This window comes from Mustelus asterias, chromosome 17 (genome assembly GCF_964213995.1).
Source record: "Mustelus asterias chromosome 17, sMusAst1.hap1.1, whole genome shotgun sequence".
Classification (NCBI taxonomy): Eukaryota; Metazoa; Chordata; class Chondrichthyes; order Carcharhiniformes; family Triakidae; genus Mustelus; species Mustelus asterias.
This window is the reverse complement of record NC_135817.1, coordinates 90,748,313-90,772,213: the sequence shown is the minus strand read 5'-3', so window position 1 is coordinate 90,772,213 and position 23,901 is coordinate 90,748,313. Positions and strand designations below refer to the sequence as shown.

The 23,901-nt window shown below is 48.6% G+C and overlaps 1 pseudogene; it reads right to left on the bottom strand.

The window, feature by feature from the left end:
- LOC144506105 (high affinity cGMP-specific 3',5'-cyclic phosphodiesterase 9A-like) overlaps window positions 1–23,901 on the bottom strand; it is a 72,930-nt pseudogene that overhangs the window by 24,946 nt on the left and 24,083 nt on the right.

Genomic DNA, 23,901 nt, shown 5'->3' with positions numbered 1-23,901 from the left:
GCCCGGTCAGTTCATCAAAGTTTCAGTGGGGGAACATGTGGCAAATAGTGACCACAATTCTGTAAACTTTCGGATAGTCATGGAAAAGGATGAATGTTGTCCTATGGGTAAGGTGCTGAATTGGGGGAAGGCTAACTACAGCTGGATTAGGCAGGATTTGGTGGCTGTTGATTGGGAGAGGCTGTTCGAGGGTAAATCCACATCTGGCATGTCGGGGTCTTTTAAGGAGCTGTTGATAGGAGTGCAGGACAGGCATGTGCCTGTAAAAAGGAAGGATAGGAAAGGTAGGATTCGGGAGCCGTGGATAGCCAGAGAAATTGTGGGTTTAATCAAAAAGAAAAAAGAGCCATGCATAAGGTCCAGGCAACTAAAAACAGAAGAAGCACTGGAGGAATACAGAGAAAGTAGAAAAGAACTCAAACGAGGAATTAGAAGGGCAAAAAGGGGTCACGAAATGTCCTTGACAGACAGGATTAAGGAGAATCCCAAGGCATTTTATACATACATTAGGAACAAGAGGGTTGTCAGAGAAAGAGTCGGACCTCTCAAGAACAAAGGAGGGGAATTATGCTTAGAACCCAAGGATGTAGGTGAGATCCTAAATGAATACTTTGCATCAGTATTCACAAAGGCGAGGGACACATTGATTGGTAGTGTCTCAGAGAGATGTGTAGACCCGTTAGAACAAATCTCAATTACAAGGGAGGAAGTGTTAGGCGTTTTAGGAAGCATTAAGGTAGACAAATCCCCAGGGCCAGATGGCATCTGTCCTAGATTACTGAGAGAGACAAGAGATTGAAATTGCTGGGCCTCTAACAGAAATCTTTGTCTCTTCACTGGACACAGGTGAGGTCCCAGAGGATTGGAGGATAGCAAATGTGGTCCCGTTATTTAAGAAGGGTAGCAAGGATAACCCGGGTAATTATAGGTCGGTGAGCTTGATGTCCGTGGTAGGGAAATTGTTGGAGAAGATTCTTAGAGATAGGATCTATACACATTTAGAACTGAATAGTCTCATTAGCGATAGACAACATGGTTTTGTACGCGGGAGGTCATGCCTCACAGATTTGGTTGAGTTTTTTGAGGAGGTGACAAAAATGATTGACGAGGGAAGGGCCGTGGATGTTGTCTACATGGATTTTAGTAAAGCGTTTGACAAGGTCCCTCATGGCAGGCTGGTGCAAAAGGTTAAATCTCACGGGACCAAAGGTGAACTAGCTAGATGGGTGCAGAACTGGCTTTGCCATAGAAGACAGAGGATAGCAATGGAGGGGTCTTTTTCTGATTGGAGGTCTGTGACTAGTGGTGTTCCACAGGGCTCTGTACTGGGACTTCTGCTGTTTGTGATATATATAAATGATTTGGAAGAAGATGTAGCTGGTCTGATTAGTAAGTTTGCGGACGACACAAAGATTGCTGGAGTTGCGGATAGCGATGAACATTGTCAGAGAATACAGCAGAATATTGACAGGCTGGAAAATTGGGCAGAGAAGTGGCAGATAGAATTTAATCCAGATAAATGCGAAGTGATGCATTTTGGTAGATCTAATGTAAGGGGGAGCTATACAATAAATGGCAGAGCCATTAAGAGTATAGACACACAGAGGGACCTGGGTGTGCAAGTCCACAAATCCTTGAAGGTGACAGCACAGGTGGAAAAGGTGGTGAAGAAGGCATATGGAATGCTTGCCTTTATTGGACGGAGCATAGAGTATAAAAGTTGGCATATGATGTTGCAGTTATATAGAACGTTGGTTAGGCCACATTTGGAATACTGCGTCCAGTTCTGGTCGCCACACTGCCAGAAGGACGTGGAGGCTTTGGAGAGAGTGCAGAAAAGGTTTACCAGGATGTTGCCTGGTATGGACAGTATTAGCTATGAGGAGAGATTGAGTAAACTAGGGTTGTTCTCCCTGGAAAGACGGAGGTTGAGGGGCGACCTAATAGAAGTTTATAAAATTATGAAGGGCATAGATAGGGTGAACAGTTGGAAGCTTTTCCCCAGGTCAGAAATGACAAACACAAGGGGTCACAAGTTCAAGGTGAGGGGGGCAAGGTTCAATACAGATATGCGGAGGACGTATTTTACACAGAGGGTGGTGGGGGCCTGGAATGCACTACCAAGCAAGGTGGTTGAGGCAGACACGCTAGGATCATTTAAGACTTATCCAGATAGCCACATGAACAGACTGGGAATAGAGGGATATAAATGGATGGTCTAGTTAGGAACACATGATCGGTGCAGGCTTGGAGGGCCGAAGGACCTGTTCCTGTGCTGTATTGTTCTTTGAGTGAGGTACAAAATGAATGGCCCTGTCCTCACCAGGGAGGACAATTCTACCTGGCCCTGGTGAAAGGCCAGCTGGTCGAGACACAGTTGGACTAAAGTTCTTTAAGAGGAGGTAGTAGAGTGGTTTGATTGTGATTAAAGTCGATACGTCCCCAGGACTGAGGATACTGAGAGAATTGAGAGTGGAAATTGTGGAGAAACTCTTGTTCAAAAAAAGGGGTCAGGATAAACCCGGGAGATGTTGGGAGTCAGGTTAACCCCAGTGGTTGGGAGTCAGGTTAACCCCAGTGGTTGGGAATCAGGTTAACCCCAGTGGTTGGGAATCAGGTTAACCCCAGTGGCTGGGAATCAGGTTAACCCCAGTGGCTGGGAATCAGGTTAACCCCAGTGGTTGGGAATCAGGTTAACCCCAGTGGTTGGGAATCAGGTTAACCCCAGTGGCTGGGAATCAGGTTAACCCCAGTGGTTGGGAGTCAGGTTAACCCCAGTGGTTGGGAGTCAGGTTAACCCCAGTGGTTGGACGGCTGTTAGAAATGGTCATCTGGAACAGTCAGGTCTTCCTGACACATTATGTGGATAAGCCTCCAAGAGGAGAGGCTGTACTTGATTTGGTATTAGGGAATGAACCTGGGCAGGTGTCGGCTCTCTCAGTGGGAGAGCATTTTGGGGATAGTGATCATAACTCTATCTCCTTTACATTCGCATTGGAGAGAGATAGGATCAGTCAAGCTAGGCAAGTGTTTATTTGGAGTAAGGGCAATTATGAGGCTATTAGGCAGGAAATTAGAGGCATAAATTGGAAGGAGGTTTTCTCAGGGAAATGTACAGAAGAAATGTGGCAAATTTTCAAGGAAAATTTGTCTGGAGCTCTGCACAGCAACCTTCCAATGAGACAGGGGAGTGATGGTAGGTCATAGGAACCATGGTGCACGAAAGCTGTAATGGATTTAGTCAAGAAAAAAAGAAAAGCCTACAAAAGGTTCAGGGAGCTAGGTAATTTTAGAAATCTAGAAGAGTATACGACTAGTAGGAAGGAACTTAAGAGGGAAATTAGAAGAGCAAGAAGGGGTCATGGCAGACAGGATAAAGGAAAACCCCAAGGCATTCTACAAGTATGTTAAGAGCAAGAAGATAAGATGTGAAGGAGTAGGACCTATCAAATGTGATGGTGGGAAAGTCTGTATAGAACCAGTAGAAATAGCAGAGGTACTCAATGAATACTTTACTTCAGTATTCACAGTGGAAAGGGATCTTGGTAGTTGCAGTGCAGACTTGCAGTGGACTGAGAAGATTGAGCATGTGGACATTAGGAAAGAGGATGTGTTGGAGCTTTTGAAAAGCATCAAGTTAGATAAATCGCCGGGACCGGATGGGATGTACCCCAGGTTACTGTGGGAGGCGAGGGAAGAGATTGCTGAGCCTCTGGCGATGATCTTTGCGTCATCAATGGAAACAGGGGAGGTTCCGGAGGATTGGAGGATTGCGGATGTGGTTCCGTTATTCAAGAAAGGGAGAAGAGATAGCCCGGGAAATTATAAACCAGTGAGTCTAACCTCAGTGGTTGGTAAATTGATGGAGAAGATCCTGAGAGGCAGGATTTATGAACATCTGGAGAGGAATAGTATGATCAGAAATAGCCAGCACGGCTTTGTCCAAGGCAGATCATGCCTTACGAGCCTAATTGAATTTTTTGAAGATGTAACTAGACACATAGATGAGGGAAGAGCGGTAGATGTAGTTTATATGGATTTCAGTAAGACGTTTGATAAGGTGCCCCATGCAAGGCTTATTGAGAAAGTGGAGGGGCATGGCATACAAGGGGACATTGCCTTGTGGATTCAGAACTGGCTTGCCCACAGAGGCAAAGAGTGGTTGTAGATGGGTCTTTTTCAGCATGGAGGTCGGTCACCAGTGGAGTGCCCCAGGGATCTGTTCTGGGACCCTTGCTCTTTGTGATTTTTATAAATGACCTGGATGAGGAAGTGGAAGGATGGGTTGGCAAGTTTGCTGATGACACAAAGGTTGGAGGTGTTGTGGATAGTGTAGAGGGATGTCAGCAGTTGCAACAAGACATAGATAAGATGCAAGACTGGGCGGAGAAGTGGCAGATGGACTTCAACCCAGATAAGTGTGTGGTGGTTCATTTTGGCAGGTCGAATAGGATGAAAGAATATAATATTAAGGGTAAGACGCTTGGCAGTGTGGAAGATCAGAATATCTTCGGGTCCACGTTCATAGGACGCTCAAAGCAGCGTCGCAGGTAGAGGCTGTGGTTAAGAAGGCATATGGAATACTGGCCTTCATCAATAGAGGAATTGAGTTTAGAAATCGGGAGATAATGCTGCAGCTGTATAGGACCCTGGTCAGACCCCACCTAGAGTACTGTGCCCAGTTCTGGTCGCCTCATTACAGAAAGGATATGGAAGCCATAGAAAGGGTGCAGAGGAGATTACAAGGACGTCGCCTGGATTAGGTGGCATGTCTTATGAGGATAATTTGAGAGAGCTAGGTCTTTTCTCCTTGGAGAAGCGAAGGATGAGAGGTGACCTGGTAGAGGTGTATAAGATTTTGAGAGGTATTGATAGAGTGGATTCTCAGAGGCTTTTACCCAGGGCTGAAATGGTTGCCACAAGAGGTCATAGGTTTAGGGTGCTGGGGAGTAGGTACAGAGGAGATGTTAGGGGTAAGTTTTTCACTCAGAGGGTGGTGGGTGTGTGGAATCGGCTGCCGGTAGTGGTGGTGGAGGCGGATTCGATAGGGTCTTTTAAGAGACTTTTGGATAAGTTCATGGAAGTTAGTAAGATAGAGGGTTATAGGTAAGCCTAGTAGGTTATCACTATGGGTACTTGTACATATGTTACTCTTGTTACTGTTGGGGTTAGGGTTGGGGTGTTCCACCTGTGAGCATTGTTCTGTGGTACACTCCGGTTGGCTCCGCCTTCCTATAGGAGTATAAAGGTCACTGCACTTCCTAGTGACCCTTTAGTCTGGGATTGTATTGTTAAGCAGTATGCTCTATTCTTGTTGCGAATAAAAGCCTTTATTCCCAGGTACGATCTACCTTCCCGAGTGGATTAATCGCGCATCAATTTTATTCGCAACAAATTTTGTTCTGAAAAACAAATGGAGCAGATGCTGAAACCCGATCGGCTAACCTTAGATCCGCGTGCCGCGGGAGCGTCGAACACTTTCGACCATTGGTTGAAGTGTTTCCAGGATTATATCGACGCCTCAACAGCAGTCCAAACCGACGCCGACAGATTGCGGGTCCTCCACGCAAGGGTAAACAACACTGTGAATGCAACAATCCGTGATTCCCAAGACTACAAAGAGGCCATCGAATTACTCAAGAAGCTGTACCATAAACCGCCAAATGAGATTCATGCTCGTCACCTACTAGCCACTCGACGGCGGCAGCCTGGTGAAACGACGGGACAGTACCTGCGCGAACTTCAGCAGCTAGCCAGAGCCTGCAATTGCAAGCCTGTGTCGGCTACTCAATACACTAACGATCTGATCCGAGATGCGTTCGTGGCGGGAATCGGCTCATCCTATATTCGCCTGCGGCTGCTAGAGCAAGGTAACTTGGACCTAGCTAAGACGGTGGAATTGGCTGGTGCGATGGAAATGGCCTCCAGAAGTCTTGAAACTTACCCCACCGACCACGTGGGAACATCGTGGCAAGGACAGCCACCGACTCAACTCTACCCAGCGGCTCCTAGGAACTGCGCGATCGTGCTTTCAACCTCGGACCTGACAGTGGCGGCAGCTCCAGGAGGCCCACGGTGCTATTTCTGCGGATTGGCGAAGCACCTTCGCCAGAGATGTCCGGCCAGGACGGTGTTTTGCTCCACTTGTGGGAAGAAAGGGCACTATGCTAAAGTGTGCCGAGCAAAGCCCCCTTCGAAGCCAAGCAGTGCTGCGTGTGACTCTCCAGGATCCATCTCCTCGTCTCCAGCTTCGTCGATGTCTTCAACCACGTGCGATCCATGGGCGCCGCCATTCCTGATGACGCACCGGTACTCCTGGGGCTAGACTTTATGGTCCACCTGAGGAGTGTGACCTCGCAGTACGATGGGCCACTCCCTCCACTTTCAGTGGAAGAACAGCAGCCTCCAAATTGCCCAGCGCGCTCCACGTGCAGTCTCTCGACACTCAAAATTACCCCGCCTTCTTTATTTGAAAATCTCGTGCCAGGCTGCAAGCCCATCGCAACTAAGAGCAGCGCTGAGGATCGGATCTTTATTCGATCTGAGGTTCAGCGGCTCCTCAGGGAAGGGATCATTCAACCTAGCACTAGCCCATGGAGAGCGCAAGTCGTGGTGGTTAAGACTGGAGACAAGCCCCGGATGGTCATAGACTATAGTCAGACCATGAATAGATACACGCAGCTGGACGCGTACCCTCTCCCGCGCATATCTGACATGGTCAACCAGATTGCGCAGTACCGGGTGTTCTCCACCATCGACTTGAAGTCAGCCTACCACCAGCTCCCCATTCGCCCAGAGGACCGAAAATACACGGCCTTTGAGGCAGATGGCCGTCTCTACCACTTCTTAAGGGTCCCTTTTGGCGTCACTAATGGGGTCTCGGTCTTCCAGCGTGAGATGGACCGAATGGTGGACCAAAACGGGCTACGGGCTACCTTCCTGTACCTGGACAACGTCACTATCTGTGGCCATGACCAGCAGGACCACGACGCCAGCCTCCTGAAGTTTTTACGCACTGCGTCTCGCCTGAATCTAACCTATAACAGGGAGAAGTGTGTATTCAGCAAGCACCGCCTAGCAATCCTCGGATACGTGGTGGAAAACGGGGTCATCGGCCCCAATCCAGACCGTATGCGTCCCCTCCTTGAACTTCCCCTACCCACTAGCATCAAAGCACTGAGAAGATGCTTAGGCTTCTTCTCGTATTACGCACAGTGGGTTCCCAATTATGCGGACAAAGCCCGTCCGCTCATAAAGTCTACCTCTTTTCCCCTGGCAGCAGAGGCTCGCTTAGCCTTTGAAGGGATAAAAGCTGACATCGCGAAAGCCACGATGCACGCTGTCGATGAGTCCATCCCCTTTCAGGTGGAGAGTGATGCATCTGATTTCGCCTTGGCCGCCACACTTAACCAGGCGGGCAGGCCCGTCGCCTTTTTCTCTCGCACCCTCCAAGGCCCTGAAATTCGGCACTCCTCTGTGGAGAAAGAGGCTCAGGCCATTGTGGAGGCCGTACGGCATTGGCGCCATTATTTGGCTGGCAAACGGTTTACCCTGCTCACAGACCAGCGGTCCGTGGCGTTCATGTTCAACAACACGTTAAGGGGAAAAGTTAAGAATGATAAAATCTCGAGGTGGAGAATCGAACTCTCCACCTACAACTATGATATCATGTACCGTCCGGGAAGCTCAATGAGCCCTCAGATGCCCTGTTGCGTGGAACATGTGCCAGTGTGCAGGAGGACCGGCTACAGGCCCTCCACAATGATCTCTGCCATCCGGGGATCACTCGGCTCTTCCAATTTGTAAAGGCCCGGAATCTGCCCTACTCCATAGAGGATGTCAGGTCGATAACTCGAAGCTGCCAGGTATGTGCTGAATGCAAGCCGCACTTCTACCGACCTGACAGGGCACACCTCATTAAGGCCACTCGCCTTTTTGAACGACTGAGTGTTGATTTCAAGGGCCCCCTTCCTTCGACAGATCGGAATGTGTATTTCCTCAACGTGGTTGACGAATACTCCCGATTCCCTTTTGCCATTCCCTGTTCTGACATGTCCGCTGCCACGGTCATCAAAGCCCTGCGGAGTCTTTTTACCCTGTTCGGCTACCCCAGTTATATCCACAGTGATAGGGGTTCGTCGTTTATGAGCGACGACTTGAGGCAATACCTGCTCTCTAAAGGAATTGCCTCAAGTAGGACTACGAGTTACAACCCCAGGGGTAACGGGCAGGTCGAAAGAGAAAACACTACAGTCTGGAAGGCTGTCTTACTGGCGTTAAGGTCTAGGGGTCTTCCAGTCTCCCGTTGGCAAGAGGTACTTTCTGATGCGCTCCATTCAATCCGGTCCCTCCTGTGTACGGCAACCAATGCTACCCCACATGAGCGGATGTTTATCTTCCCTAGGAAGTCTTCCTCTGGGACCTCACTGCCATCTTGGTTGACGTACTCAGGACCTGTCCTCCTGCGGCGGCATGTTAGGACCCGCAAGTCCGACCCTTTGGTTGAACAGGTCCATCTCCTCCACGCCAACCCTCAATATGCCTATGTAGCATATCCTGACGGGCGAGAGGACACGGTCTCTATCCGAGATCTGGCACCTGCAGGGGACTTGGAAACCCCCGTCGCTCCCGCACCCCTGGTTAGGGTTCCTTTGCCCATTCTCTCCCCTCCTGACACGGCGCGGGCAGTATCGGGACCTCCACTTAATCCTCTTACTCCCGTGTACAGCTTGCCTGAGTCCAGGAGATTGTCGCCACCTCGAGGTCCACCGGTGCGTGAGGAACTGGAGGAGTCACTGGACACCACCTTGGAGAGAGGGTCACCACGGTCACCAGAACCGGCACTACCGCCAGTGCTGCGGAGGTCGCAGAGACGGTGCGGACCTCCGATACAACTGAACTTGTGAATATATGGACAGTTTGTACTGTTTTTTTGCCCCACCGACCTTTGTTTTTAAAGGAGGGGTGAATGTGGTGAACCATAGATGGTTATCACTATGGGTACTTGTACATATGTTACTCTTGTTACTGTTGGGGTTAGGGTTGGGGTGTTCCACCTGTTAGCATTGTTCTATGGTACACTCCGTTTGGCTCCGCCTTCCTATAGGAGTATAAAGGTCACTGCACTTCCTAGTGACCCTTTAGTCTGGGATTGTATTGTTAAGCAGTATGCTCTATTCTTGTTGCGAATAAAAGCCTTTATTCCCGGGTACGATCTCGCCTCCCGAGTGGATTAATCGCGCATCAAACTGTAGACTAACCATTTATGATTCATGTATTAGGACACCCAGATCCCTCTGCACCTCAGCACTGTGCTTTTTATTTTTCCTGCCAAAATGGACAATTTCACATTTTCCCACATCATATTCCATTTTCCGGATCTTTGCCCACTCACTGAGCCTATCTATATTCCTCTGTCGCCTCCTTATTTCCTCTTCACAATTTACTTTCCTACCAATCTTTGTCTCATCAGCAAATTTAGCAAATATCCCATTCATTCTTTATCCAAGTCATTGATATAAATTATAAAAAGTTGACCCCAGCACTCAGTCCTGTGGAACACCACTCACCACATCCTGCCAACTCGAAAAAGACCCATTTATGCTAAGTCTCTGGTTCCCGTTCGGTGCTCAATCTTCAATCCATGCCAGTATGTTACCATGTTACCCCCTACACCCTGAGCTTATATTTCTCTCAATAACTTTGGATATGGCACCTTATCAAATGCCTAGTACCAAAGGTCATAGTTTAAAAATAAGGGGTCGCCCATCTAAGACAGAGATGAGAAGAATATTTTTTCTCAGAGTGGTGGGTCCCTGGAATTCTCTTCCTCAAAAGGCAATGGCAGCGGAATCTTTGAATATTTTTAAGGCAGAGACAGATAGATTCTAGACTAACAAAAGGAAATGCAGGAAAGATGAGGATAGATTGGAGGTTGGAACAGTTCCCCTTGGAGAGAGGCTAAGAGGAGATTGAAAGAGATGCTCAAAATCATGAGGGGGCTGACAGAGTAGATAGGACTGCTCTAAAAGGATCAAGAATCAGAGGGCATAGAAGAAACCTGATTGGCAAAAGAAGCAAAAACGACTGCTGAAGAAAGGGTTTGCAAGGCTATGGGAACAAGGTGGGACAGGGGTCGAGCTGAGTAGCTCTTGCAGAGAGGCAGTACAGACAGACCAGGCCAGATCAAATGGCTTCCATCTGTGTTGTAGGCATTTTATGGTTCTTTGATGTGGTGATAAAGTGTCACAACACCAGGTTAAAGTCCAACAGGTTTATTTGGTCGCACAAGCCACAAGCTTTCGGAGCGCTGCTCCTTCATCAGGTGAGTGGGAGTTCTGTTCACAAACAGGGCACATAAAGACACACACTCAATTTACAAGATAATGGTTGGAATGCGAGTCCTTACAGGTAATCAAGTCTTAAAGGTACAGACAATGTGAGTGGAGAGAGGGTTAAGCACAGGTTAAAGAGATGTGTACTGTCTCCAGCCAGGACAAGGCGGCCTTCACGACACATGACAGCGCAGAGTCGCTGAGCAGAAACTGATAGCCAAGTTCCGCACACATGAGGACGGCCTCAACCGGGATCTTGCGTGCATGTCACACTATCTGTAACTCCCACGACTTGCCTGGGCTTGCAAAATCTCACTAACTGTCCTGTCTGGAGACAATACACATCTCTTTAACCTGTGCTTAACCCTCTCTCCACTCACATTGTCTGTATCTTTAAAACTTGATTACCTGTAAAGACTCGCATTCCAACCATTATCTTGTAAATTGAGTTTGTGTCTTTATATGTCCTGTTTGTGAACAGAACTCCCACTCACCTGATGAAGGGGCAGTGCTACCAAATAAACCAGTTGGACTTTAACCTGGTGTTGTGAGACTTCTTACTGTGCTTACCCCAGTCCAATGCCGGCATCTCCACATCATGATAAAGTGTCTCAGGGACTGGTGTAATATCCAACTATCAGGTCAAGGAGCTCCAGACCAACACTTACCGACAATGTCTTTCTTCAATTTCATCACGCAGCTTTCGAATGTCGTTCCGACATTTCTCGATTTCAACCACCTTCAACCCCTCCACTGTCAATAAACACACACAGCTAAGGAAGGAGAATGTTGCTTCACTATGTACCAGTCTAGAATCTCCAACCATATTTCCAATCAATCAGCACCAACACCTCTCTCCATTTCAGCTGGAGGAAGTTACAAGGATAGGGAGGGGTGTAGGGGCTGGAGGAGGTTACAGAGATAGGGAGGGGTGTAGGGGCTGGAGGAGGTTGCAGAGATAGGAAGGGGTGTAGGGGCTGGAGGAGGTTACAGAGATAGGGAGGGGTGTAGGGGCTGGAGGAGGTTGCAGAGATAGGAAGGGGTGTAGGGGCTGGAGGAGGTTACAGAGATAGGGAGGGGTGTAGGGGCTGGAGGAGGTTACAGAGATAGGGAGGGGTGTAGGGGCTGGAGGAGGTTACAGAGATAGGGAGGGGTGTAGGGGCTGGAGGAGGTTGCAGAGATAGGGAGGGGTGTAGGGGCTGGAGGAGGTTACAGAGATAGGGAGGGGTGTAGGGGCTGGAGGAGGTTACAGAGATAGGGAGGGGTGTAGGGGCTGGAGGAGGTTGCAGAGATAGGGAGGGGTGTAGGGGCTGGAGGAGGTTACAGAGATAGGGAGGGGTGTAGGGGGCTGGAGGAGGTTACAGAGATACGGAGGGGGTGTAGGGGGCTGGGGAGGTTACAGAGATAGTAGGGGCTGGAGGAGGTTACAGAGATAGGGAGGGGTGTAGGGGGCTGGAGGAGATTACAGAGATGGGAGGGGCTGTAGGGGCTGGAGGAGGTTACAGAGATAGGGAGAGGAGGAGGGACAGGAGGAGGTTAGAGAGATAGGGAGGGGTGTAGTGGCTGGAGGAGATTACAGAGATAGGGAGGGGCTGTAGGGGCTGGAGGAGGTTACAGAGATAGGGAGAGGAGGAGGGACAGGAGGAGGTTAGAGAGATAGGGAGGGGTGTAGGGGGCTGGAGGAGGTTACATAGATAGGGAGGGGGTGTAGGGAGCTGGGGAGGTTAAAGAGATAGGGAGGGCTTGTAGGGGCTGGAGGAGGTTACAGAGATTGGGAGGGGTGTAGGGGCAGCAGGAGGTTACAGAGTTGGTGGGGTGTCGGGGCTGGAGGGGGTTACAGAGACAGGGAAGGGGTGTAGGGGCAGGAGGAGGTTACAGAGATAGGGAGAAGCTGTCGGGGGCTGGGGAGGTTACAGAGATAGGGAGGGGTGTAGGGGCTGGAGGTTACAGAGATAGGGAGGGGTGTAGGGGCTGGAGGAGGTTACAGAGATAGGGAGGGGGTGTAGGGGCTGGAGGAGGTTACAGAGATAGGGAGGGGTGTAGGGGCTGGAGGAGGTTACAGAGATAGGGAGGGGTGTAGGGGTTGGAGGAGGTTACAGAGATAGAGGGGAAAGATTGGGTAAACTGGGGTTGTTCTCCCTGGAAAGATGGAGAATGAGGGGAGATCTAATAGAGGTGTATGAAGGGTATAGATAGGGTGAACGGTGGGAAGTTTTTTCCCAGGTCGGGGATGACGATCACGAGGGGTCACGGGCTCAAGGTGAGAGGGGCGAAGTATAACTCAGATATTAGAGGGATGTTTTTTACACAGAGGGTGGTGGGGGCCTGGAATGAGCTGCCAAGTAGGGTGGTGGAGGCAGACACGCTGACATCGTTTAAGACTTACCTGGATAGTCACATGAGCAGCCTGGGAATGGAGGGATACAAACGATTGGTCTAGTTGGACCAAGGAGCGGCACAGGCTTGGAGAGCCGAAGGGCCTGTTTCCTGTGCTGTACTGTTCTTTGTTCTTTGGGAGGGAGTGTAGGGGCTGGAAGAGGTTACAGAGATAGGGAGGTGGTGTAGGGGCTGGAAGACGTTACAGAGATAGGGAGGTGGTGTAGGGGGCTGGAAGAGGTTACAGAGATAGGGAGGTGGTGTAGGGGCTGGAAGAGGTTACAGAGATAGGGAGGTGGTGTAGGGGTGGTTGCTTCTCTCTCAGTGATCTCTCTCTCTCTTTCTGACATCTCTCCCTCTCTCCCTCTGTCAGTGACGTCTCTCTCGCTCTTTCCCTCTCTCAGTGACTCTCTCCCTCTGGGACATCTCCCTCTCTCAGTGACTCTCTCTCTCTCTCTTCCCCTCTCAGTAACGTCTCTCTCTCTCCCTCTCTCAGCGACGTCTCGCTCTCTCTCTCCCTCTCTCAGTGACCCCTCTCTCTCTCTCTCAGTGACTCTCTCTCTCCCGCTCTCTCCCTCACTCAGTGACTCTCTCTCTCTCGCCATCTCTCAGTGACTCTCTCTCTCTCTCCCTCTCTGTGACTCTCTCTCTCTCCCTCCCTCAGTGACGTCTCTCTCTCTCTCTCCCTCTCTCAGTGACTCTCTCTCTCTCTCTCTCTCTCTGCAACATCTCCTCTCTCTCTCTCTTTCCCTCTCTCTCCCTCTCTCAGTGACTCTCTCTCTCTGCGACATCTCTCTCTCTCTCTCTTTCCCTCTCTCTCTCCCTCACTCAGTGACTCTCTCCCTCTCTTGCCCTCTCTCAGTGACTCTCTCTCTCCGTGACTCTCTCTCTCTCCCCCTCTCTCAGTGACTCTCGTTCTCTCTCTCTCCCAGTGACTCTCTCTCTCTCTCTTCCTCTCTCAGTGACGTCTCTTTCTCTCTCCCTCTCCCCGTGACTCTCTCTCTCTCTCTCTCCGTGATCTCTCTCTCTCTCTCTCCCTCTCTCAGTGACATCTCTCTCTCAGTGACGTCTCCCCCTCTCCCAGTGACTCTCCCTCTCTCTCTCTCTCTGTGACATTTCGCTCTCTCCCGCTCTCTCAGTGATGACTCTCCCTCTCTCTCGCTCTCTCCCTCTCCAGTGACATCTCTCTTTCTCTATCTCTCTCCGTGACTCTCTTTCTCTCTCCCTCTCTCAGTGACTCTCTCTCTCTCCCTCTCTGTGACTCTCTCTCTCTCCCTCTCTCAGTGACACTCTCTCTCCCTCTCTCAGTGACGTCTCTCTCTCCCTCTCTCAGTGACGTCTCTCTCTCTCTCTCTCTGTGACGTCTCTCTCTCTCTCTCTCTCTGTGACGTCTCTCTCTCCCTCTCTCTGTGACGTCTCTCCCTCTCTCAGTGACGGCTCTCTCTCTCTCTCTGTGACGTCTCTCTCTCTCCCTCTCTCTGTGACGTCTCTCTCTCTCCCTCTCTCTGTGACGTCTCTCTCTCCCTCTCTCAGTGACGTCTCTCTCTCTCTCTGTGACTCTCTCTCTCTCTCCCTCTCTCAGTGACTCTCTCTCTCTCTCCCTCTCTCAGTGACGTCTCTCTCTTTCCCTCTCTCTGTGACGTTTCGCTCTCTCTCTCTCCCCCTCTCAGTGACGTCTCTCTCTCTCTCTCCCTCTCTCAGTGATGTCTCTCTTTCTCTCCCTCTCTCAGTGACATCTCTTTTTCTCTCTCTCTCTCTCTGACGTCTCTCTCTCTCTCTCTCTCTGTGACGTTTCGCTCTCTCTCTCTCCCTCTCTCAGTGACGTCTCTCTCTCTCAGTGACATCTCTCTCCCTCTCTCAGTGACGTCTCGCCCTCTCTCTCCCTCTCTCAGTGACGTCTCTCCCTCTCTGTGACTCTCTCTCTCTGTCTATGCTTCCCCACCCTGCGTTCCTCTCTCTCTCTCCCTGTGGACACAGCTGAAATGTATCGCGTACACTCCACTCTCTTCTCCAGCATGACCAGTCTGTTTGTAATTTCCAGTTTCAGATCAGTGATTTTGAACGCCCTGGGAAGGAGAAACAGATTGAGTGACTGAGACGAGTTTCAAGGCAATCAGATCTGAAATCTGTGATCATACAGGAATTACCTGGAAAATTGCTCTGCAACTTGAGCTAGAACATTCTGGAAAACTTCATCTTTCCCTGAAACAAGAAGGTTTGAATGGATATTGTTTACACCAACTGTCTGATCAATAAATCCAAAATGAGTTGAATTCAAACGTCATATCCTGTCTTAGAATCATAGAATCCCTACAGTGCAGGAGGCCATTCGGCCCATCGAGCCTGCACTGACCACAATCCCACCCAGGCCCTATCCCTGTAACCCCACACATTTACCCTGCTAATCCCCCTGACACTAAGGGGCAATTTAGCACGGCCAATCCACCGAACCCGCACATCATTGGACGGATTAGATTAATTTCATTTTAATAGCAGGTTAAAATGATGTGGATTACTGAAGACAAACTCCTTTACCAAAACCCGAGTGAATGTGCTCGGAGGATTCGGTCACATGGTCACTCTGTGATCCAATCACTGTGGAGTAAACAGCGGCTGAATGAATAGTTGTGTTGTTATACCCGCGGGCTTCGCTTTCTCTTCCTTCATCCTGCAACAAGTGTTACAAATATCACAAAAATCCTTCCCCAAACACCCTTCACCCAAATCACCTAATAAAACCACACCCCAGAGACCCCAAACTCACTCCAAAATATGTTCTGTGAAAATACAGAGAATCATACTGAGAGACACAGAGTAACACACACAGTGTGACAGAGTAACACACACACACAGTGTGACAGAGTAACACACACACAGTGTGACAGAGTAACACACACACAGTGTGACAGAGGAACACACACAGTGTGACAGAGGAACACACACAGTGTGACAGAGGAACACACACACAGTGTGACAGAGTAACACACACACAGTGTGACAGAGGAACACACACAGTGTGACAGAGTAACACACACACAGTGTGACAGAGTAACACACACAGAGTGACAGAGTAACACACACAGAGTGACAGAGTAACACACACACACAGTGTGACAGAGTAACACACACACAGTGTGACAGAGTAACACACACACAGTGTGACAGAGTAACACACACACACAGTGTGACAGAGTAACACACACACACAGTGTGACAGAGTAACACACACACACAGTGTGACAGAGTAACACACACACACAGTGTAGCAGAGTAACACACACACAGTGTGACAGAGTAACACACACACACAGTGTGACAGAGTAACACACAGAGTGTGACAGAGGAACACACACACAGTGTGACAGAGTAACACACACACACAGTGTGACAGAGTAACACACACACAGTGTGACAGAGTAACACACACACACAGTGTGACAGAGTAACACACAGAGTGTGACAGAGGAACACACACACAGTGTGACAGAGTAACACACACACACAGTGTGACAGAGTAACACACACACAGTGTGACAGAGTAACACACACACACAGTGTGACAGAGTAACACACACACAGTGTGACAGAGTAACACACACAGAGTGACAGAGTAACACACACACACAGTGTGACAGAGTAACACACACAGAGTGACAGAGTAACACACACAGAGTGACAGAGTAATACACACACACAGTGTGATAGAGTAACACACACAGTGTGACAGAGTAACACACACAGTGTGACAGAGTAACACACACACACAGTGTGATAGAGTAACACACACAGTGTGACAGAGTAACACACACACAGTGTGACAGAGTAACACACACAGAGTGACAGAGTAACACACACACAGTGTGACAGAGTAACACACACAGAGTGACAGAGTAACACACACAGTGTGACAGAGTAACACACACAGAGTGACAGAGTAACACACACAGAGTGACAGAGTAATACACACACACAGTGTGACAGAGTAACACACACAGTGTGACAGAGTAACACACACAGAGTGACAGAGTAACACACACAGTGTGACAGAGTAACACACACAGAGTGACAGAGTAACACACACAGAGTGACAGAGTAACACACACAGAGTGACAGAGTAATACACATAGTGTGACAGAGTAACACACACAGTGTGACAGAGTAACACACACACAGAGTGACAGAGTAATACACATAGTGTGACAGAGTAACACACACAGAGTGACAGAGTAACACACACAGTGTGACAGAGTAATACACACACAGTGTGACAGAGTAACACACACACAGTGTGACAGAGTAACACACACACAGTGTGACAGAGTAACACACACACAGTGTGACAGAGTAACACACATACAGTGTGACAGAGGAACACACACATACAGTGTGACAGAGTAACACACACACAGTGTGACAGAGGAACACACATACAGTGTGACAGAGTAACACACACACAGTGTGACAGAGTAACACACATACAGTGTGACAGAGTAACACACACACAGTGTGACAGTGTAACACACACACAGTGTGACAGAGTAACACACACAGTGTGACAGAGTAACACACACACAGTGTGACAGAGGAACACACATACAGTGTGACAGAGGAACACACACACAGTGTGACAGAGTAACACACACACAGTGTGACAGAGGAACACACATACAGTATGACAGAGTAACACACACACAGTGTGACAGAGTAACACACACAGTGTGACAGAGGAACACACACACAGTGTGACAGAGTAACACACACAGTGTGACAGAGGAACACACACACAGTGTGACAGAGTAACACACACAGTGTGACAGAGGAACACACACACAGTGTGACAGAGTAACACACACAGAGTGACAGAGTAACACACATACAGTGTGACAGAGTAACACACACACAGTGTGACAGAGTAACACACACAGTGTGACAGAGGAACACACACACAGTGTGACAGAGTAACACACACACAGTGTGACAGAGTAACACACATACAGTGTGACAGAGGAACACACACACAGTGTGACAGAGGAACACACACACAGTGTGACAGAGTAACACACACAGTGTGACAGAGGAACACACACACAGTGTGACAGAGTAACACACACAGTGTGACAGAGGAACACACACACAGTGTGACAGAGTAACACACACAGTGTGACAGAGTAACACACACAGTGTGACAGAGGAACACACACACAGTGTGACAGAGTAACACACACAGTGTGACAGAGGAACACACACACAGTGTGACAGAGTAACACACACACAGTGTGACAGAGGAAGACACACACAGTGTGACAGAGTAACACACACAGTGTGACAGAGGAACACACACACAGTGTGACAGAGTAACACACAGAGTGTGACAGAGGAACACACACACAGTGTGACAGAGTAACACACAGTGTGACAGAGTAACACACACACAGTGTGACAGAGTAACACACACAGTGTGACAGAGTAACACACACAGTGTGACAGAGTAACACACACACACAGTGTGACAGAGTAACACACACACAGTGTGACAGAGTAACACACACGGTGTGACAGAGTAACACACACAGTGTGACAGAGGAACACACACACAGTGTGACAGAGTAATACACACACAATGTGACAGAGTAACACACACACACACACAGTGTGACAGAGTAACACACACACACAGTGTGACAGAGTAACACACACACACAGTGTGACAGAGTAACACACACAGTGTGACAGAGGAACACACACACAGTGTGACAGAGTAATACACATAGTGTGACAGAGGAACACACACACAGTGTGACAGAGTAATACACATAGTGTGACAGAGTAACACACACAGTGTGACAGAGTAACACACACACACAGTGTGACAGAGTAACACACACACAGTGTGACAGAGTAACACACACAGTGTGACAGAGTAACACACACAGTGTGACAGAGTAACACACACAGTGTGACAGAGGAACACACACACAGTGTGACAGAGTAATACACATAGTGTGACAGAGGAACACACACACAGTGTGACAGAGTAATACACATAGTGTGACAGAGTAACACACACAGTGTGACAGAGTAACACACACAGTGTGACAGAGTAACACACACAGTGTGACAGAGGAACATACACACAGTGTGACAGAGTAATACACATAGTGTGACAGAGGAACACACACACAGTGTGACAGAGTAATACACATAGTGTGACAGAGTAACACACACACAGTGTGACAGAGTAACACACACACACAGTGTGACAGAGGAACACACACACAGTGTGACAGAGTAATACACACAGAGTGACAGAGTAACACACACACGGTGTGACAGAGTAACAAACACAGAGTGACAGAGTAACACACACACAGTGTGACAGAGTAACACACACACACAGTGTGACAGAGTAACACACACACAGTGTGACAGAGTAACACACACAGTGTGACAGAGGAACACACACACAGTGTGACAGAGTAATACACACAGAGTGACAGAGTAATACACACAGTGTGACAGAGTAACAAACACAGAGTGACAGAGGAACACACACACAGTGTGACAGAGTAACAAACACAGAGTGACAGAGGAACACACACACAGTGTGACAGAGTAACAAACACAGAGTGACAGAGTAACACACACACAGTGTGACAGAGGAACACACACACAGTGTGACAGAGTAACACACACACAGTGTGACAGAGTAACACACACACAGTGTGACAGAGTAACACACACGCAGTGTGACAGAGTAACAAACACAGAGTGACAGAGTAACACACACACAGTGTGACAGAGTAACACACACACAGTGTGACAGAGTAACACACACGCAGTGTGACAGAGTAACAAACACAGAGTGACAGAGTAACACACATACAGTGTGACAGAGTAACACACACACAGTGTGACAGAGGAACACACACACAGTGTGACAGAGGAACACACACACAGTGTGACAGAGTAATACACACGCAGTGTGACAGAGTAACACACACACATAGTGTGACAGAGTAACACACACACACAGTGTGACAGAGTAACACACACAGTGTGACAGAGTAATACACACACACAGTGTGACAGAGTAACACACAGAGTGTGACAGAGTAACACACACGCAGTGTGACAGAGTAACACACACACACACACAGCAACATGCACACACACATAGAAACACGCACACACACACACAGCAACACGCACACACACACAGCAACACGCACACACACAGTAACACACACACACTCAACACAGTAACACGCACACACACACACACAGTAACACGCACTCAACACAGTAACACACACACACACCCAGTAACAGACACTCAATACAGTAACACACACACACCCAGTAACACACACTCAACACAGTAACATGCACACACACACACACACAGTAACACGCACTCAACACAGTAACACACACACACACTCAGTAACACACACTCAACACAGTAACATGCACACACACACAGTAACACGCACTCAACACAGTAACACACAAACAAACACACAGTAACACGTACTCACACACAGCAACACACACACACACAGTAACACGCACTCAACACAGTAACACACACACACACACAGTAACATGCACTCAACACAGTAACACACACACACACAGTAACACACAAACACACACACAGTAACACACATTCACACACGGTAACGCGCGCACACACAGTAACACGCACTCAACACACAGTAACACACATACACACACAGCAACACACACACACACAGCAACACGCACAGTAACACGTACACACAGTAACACGCACACACACACACAGTAACACACACACACACAGTAACACACACACACAGCAACACACACACAGCAACACACACACACACAGCAACACACACACACACAGCAACACACACACACAGTAACACACACACAGCAACACACACACACACAGCAACACACACACACACAGTAATACACACACACAGCAACACACACACAGCAACACACACACAGTAACACACACGCACACAGCAACACACACACAGCAACACACACACACACAGTAATACACACACACAGCAACACACACACAGCAACACACACACAGTAACACACACGCACACAGCAACACACACACACAGCAACACACACATACACAGTAACACACATACACACACAGTAACACACACACAGTAACACGCACACACACACAGTAACACACACACAGTAACACACACAGTAACACACACACACAGCAACACACACACACAGCAACACACACACACAGCAACACACACACAGCAACACACACACACAGCAACACACACACACAGAAACACACACAGCAACACACACACAAAGCAACACACACACACAGTAACACGCACACACACACACAGTAACACACACGCACAGTAACACACACGCACAGTAACACACACAGCAACACACACACACACAGTAACACACACACACACGCACACAGTAACACGCACACACACACAGTAACACGCACACACACAGTAAGACACACACACAGTAACACGCACACACACACAGTAACACACACTCAACACAGTAACACACACACACACCCAGTAACACACACTCAACACAGTAACATGCACACACACACACACACACACACACACACACAGTGACACGCACTCAACATAGTAACACACACACACACACAGTAACACACACAGTAACGCACACACACAGCAACACACACAGTAACACGTACACATACACACAGTAACACGCACACACACACACAGCAACACGCACGCACGCACACACAGCAACACGCACACACACACAGCAACACGCACACACACACACAGCAACACACACACACACAGTAACACACACACACTCAACACAGTAACACGCACACACACACACAGCAACACACACACACACAGTAACACGCACGCACTCAACACAGTAACACGCACACACACAGTAACACACACTCAACACAGCAACACACACACACAGTAACACACAGCAACACACACAGTAACACACACACACAGTAACACACACACACACAGCAACACACACACACACACACAGTAAGACACATGCACACACGGTAACGCATACACACACAGTAACACGCACTCAACACAGTAACACACAAACAAACACACAGTAACACGGACTCACACACAATAACACGCGCTCAACACAGTAACACACAAACACACAGTAACACACACACACAGTAACATGCACTCAACACTAACACACAAACAAACACACAGTAACACACACACACACAGCAACACACACACACAGTAACACACACACACACAGTAACACGCACACACACAGTAACATGCACACACACACACAGTAACACGCACAGTAACACGGACACACACACACACAGTAACACGCACACACACAGTAACATGCACACACACACAGTAACACGCACAGTAACACGGACACACACACACACAGTAACACACACACACACACACACAGTAACACACACACACAGTAACATGCACTCAACTCTAACACACAAACAAACACACAGTAACACACACTCACACACAGCAACACACACACACAGTAACACGCACACACACAGTAACACGCACACACACAGTAACATGCACACACTCACACACACAGTAACACGCACTCAACACAGTAACACACAAACAAACACACAGTAACACACACACAGCAACACACACACAGTAAAACGCACTCAACACAGTAACACACACAAACACACAGTAACAGGCACTCAACACAGTAACATGCACACACACACACACAGAAACACGCAAACACACACACAGTAACACGCATTCACACACAGTAACACGCACACACAGTAACACGCACACACACAGTAACACACAAACAAACACACAGTAACACGCACTCACACACAGCAACACACACACACACAAACACACACAGCAACACACACACATACACAGTAACACACACTCAACATAGTAACACGCACACACACACAGTAACACACACTCACACACGGTAACACACATTCACACATGGTAACACACATTCACACACGGTAACACACATTCACACATGGTAACACACATTCACACACAGTAACATGCACTCTCACACAGACACGCACTCACACACAGTAACATGCACTCTCACACAGACACGCACTCACACACAGTAACACGCACTCACACACAGAAAGACGCAGTCATACACAGTGACACGCACTCACACACAGTGACATGCACTCACACACAGAAACACGCACTCACACACAAAAAAACACACACACACACAAAACACACACACACAGAAACACGCACTCACACGCAGTGACATGCACTCACAGTAACACGCACTCACACGCAGTAAAACACACTCACACACCAACACACAGTTACACATAGTAACACGCACTCACACACTAACACACACAGTAACATGCTCTCACACACAGCAACATGCACTCACACACAGTGACACACAATGACACACAGTAACACACACACACAAAGAACAAAGAACAATACAGCACAGGAACAGGCCCTTCGGCCCTCCAAGCCCGTGCCGCTCCCTGGTCCAAACTAGACCATTCTTTTGTATCCTTCCATTCCCACTCCGTTCATGTGGCTATCTAGATAAGTCTTAAACGTTCCCAGTGTGTCCGCCTCCACCACCTTGCCCGGCAGCGCATTCCAGGCCCCCACCACCCTCTGTGTAAAATACGTCCTTCTGATATCCGTGTTAAACCTCCCCCCGGCTCACCTTGAACCTATGACCCCTCGTGAACGTCACCACCGACCTGGGAAAAAGCTTCCCACCGTTCACCCTATCTATGCCTTTCATAATTTTATACACCTCTATTAAGTCTCCCCTCATCCTCCGTCTTTCCAGTGAGAACAACCCCAGTTTACCCAATCTCTCCTCATAACTAAGCCCTTCCATACCAGGCAACATCCTGGTAAACCTCCTCTGCACTCTCTCTAAAGCCTCCACGTCCTTTTGGTAGTGTGGCGACCCGAACTGGGCGCAGTATCCCAAATGCGGCCGAACCAACATTCTATACAACTGCAACATCAGACCCCAACTTTTATACTCTATGCCCCGTCCTATAAAGGCAAGCATGCCATATGCCTTATTCACTACCTTCTCCACCTGTGACGTCACCTTCAAGGATCTGTGGACTTGCACACCCAGG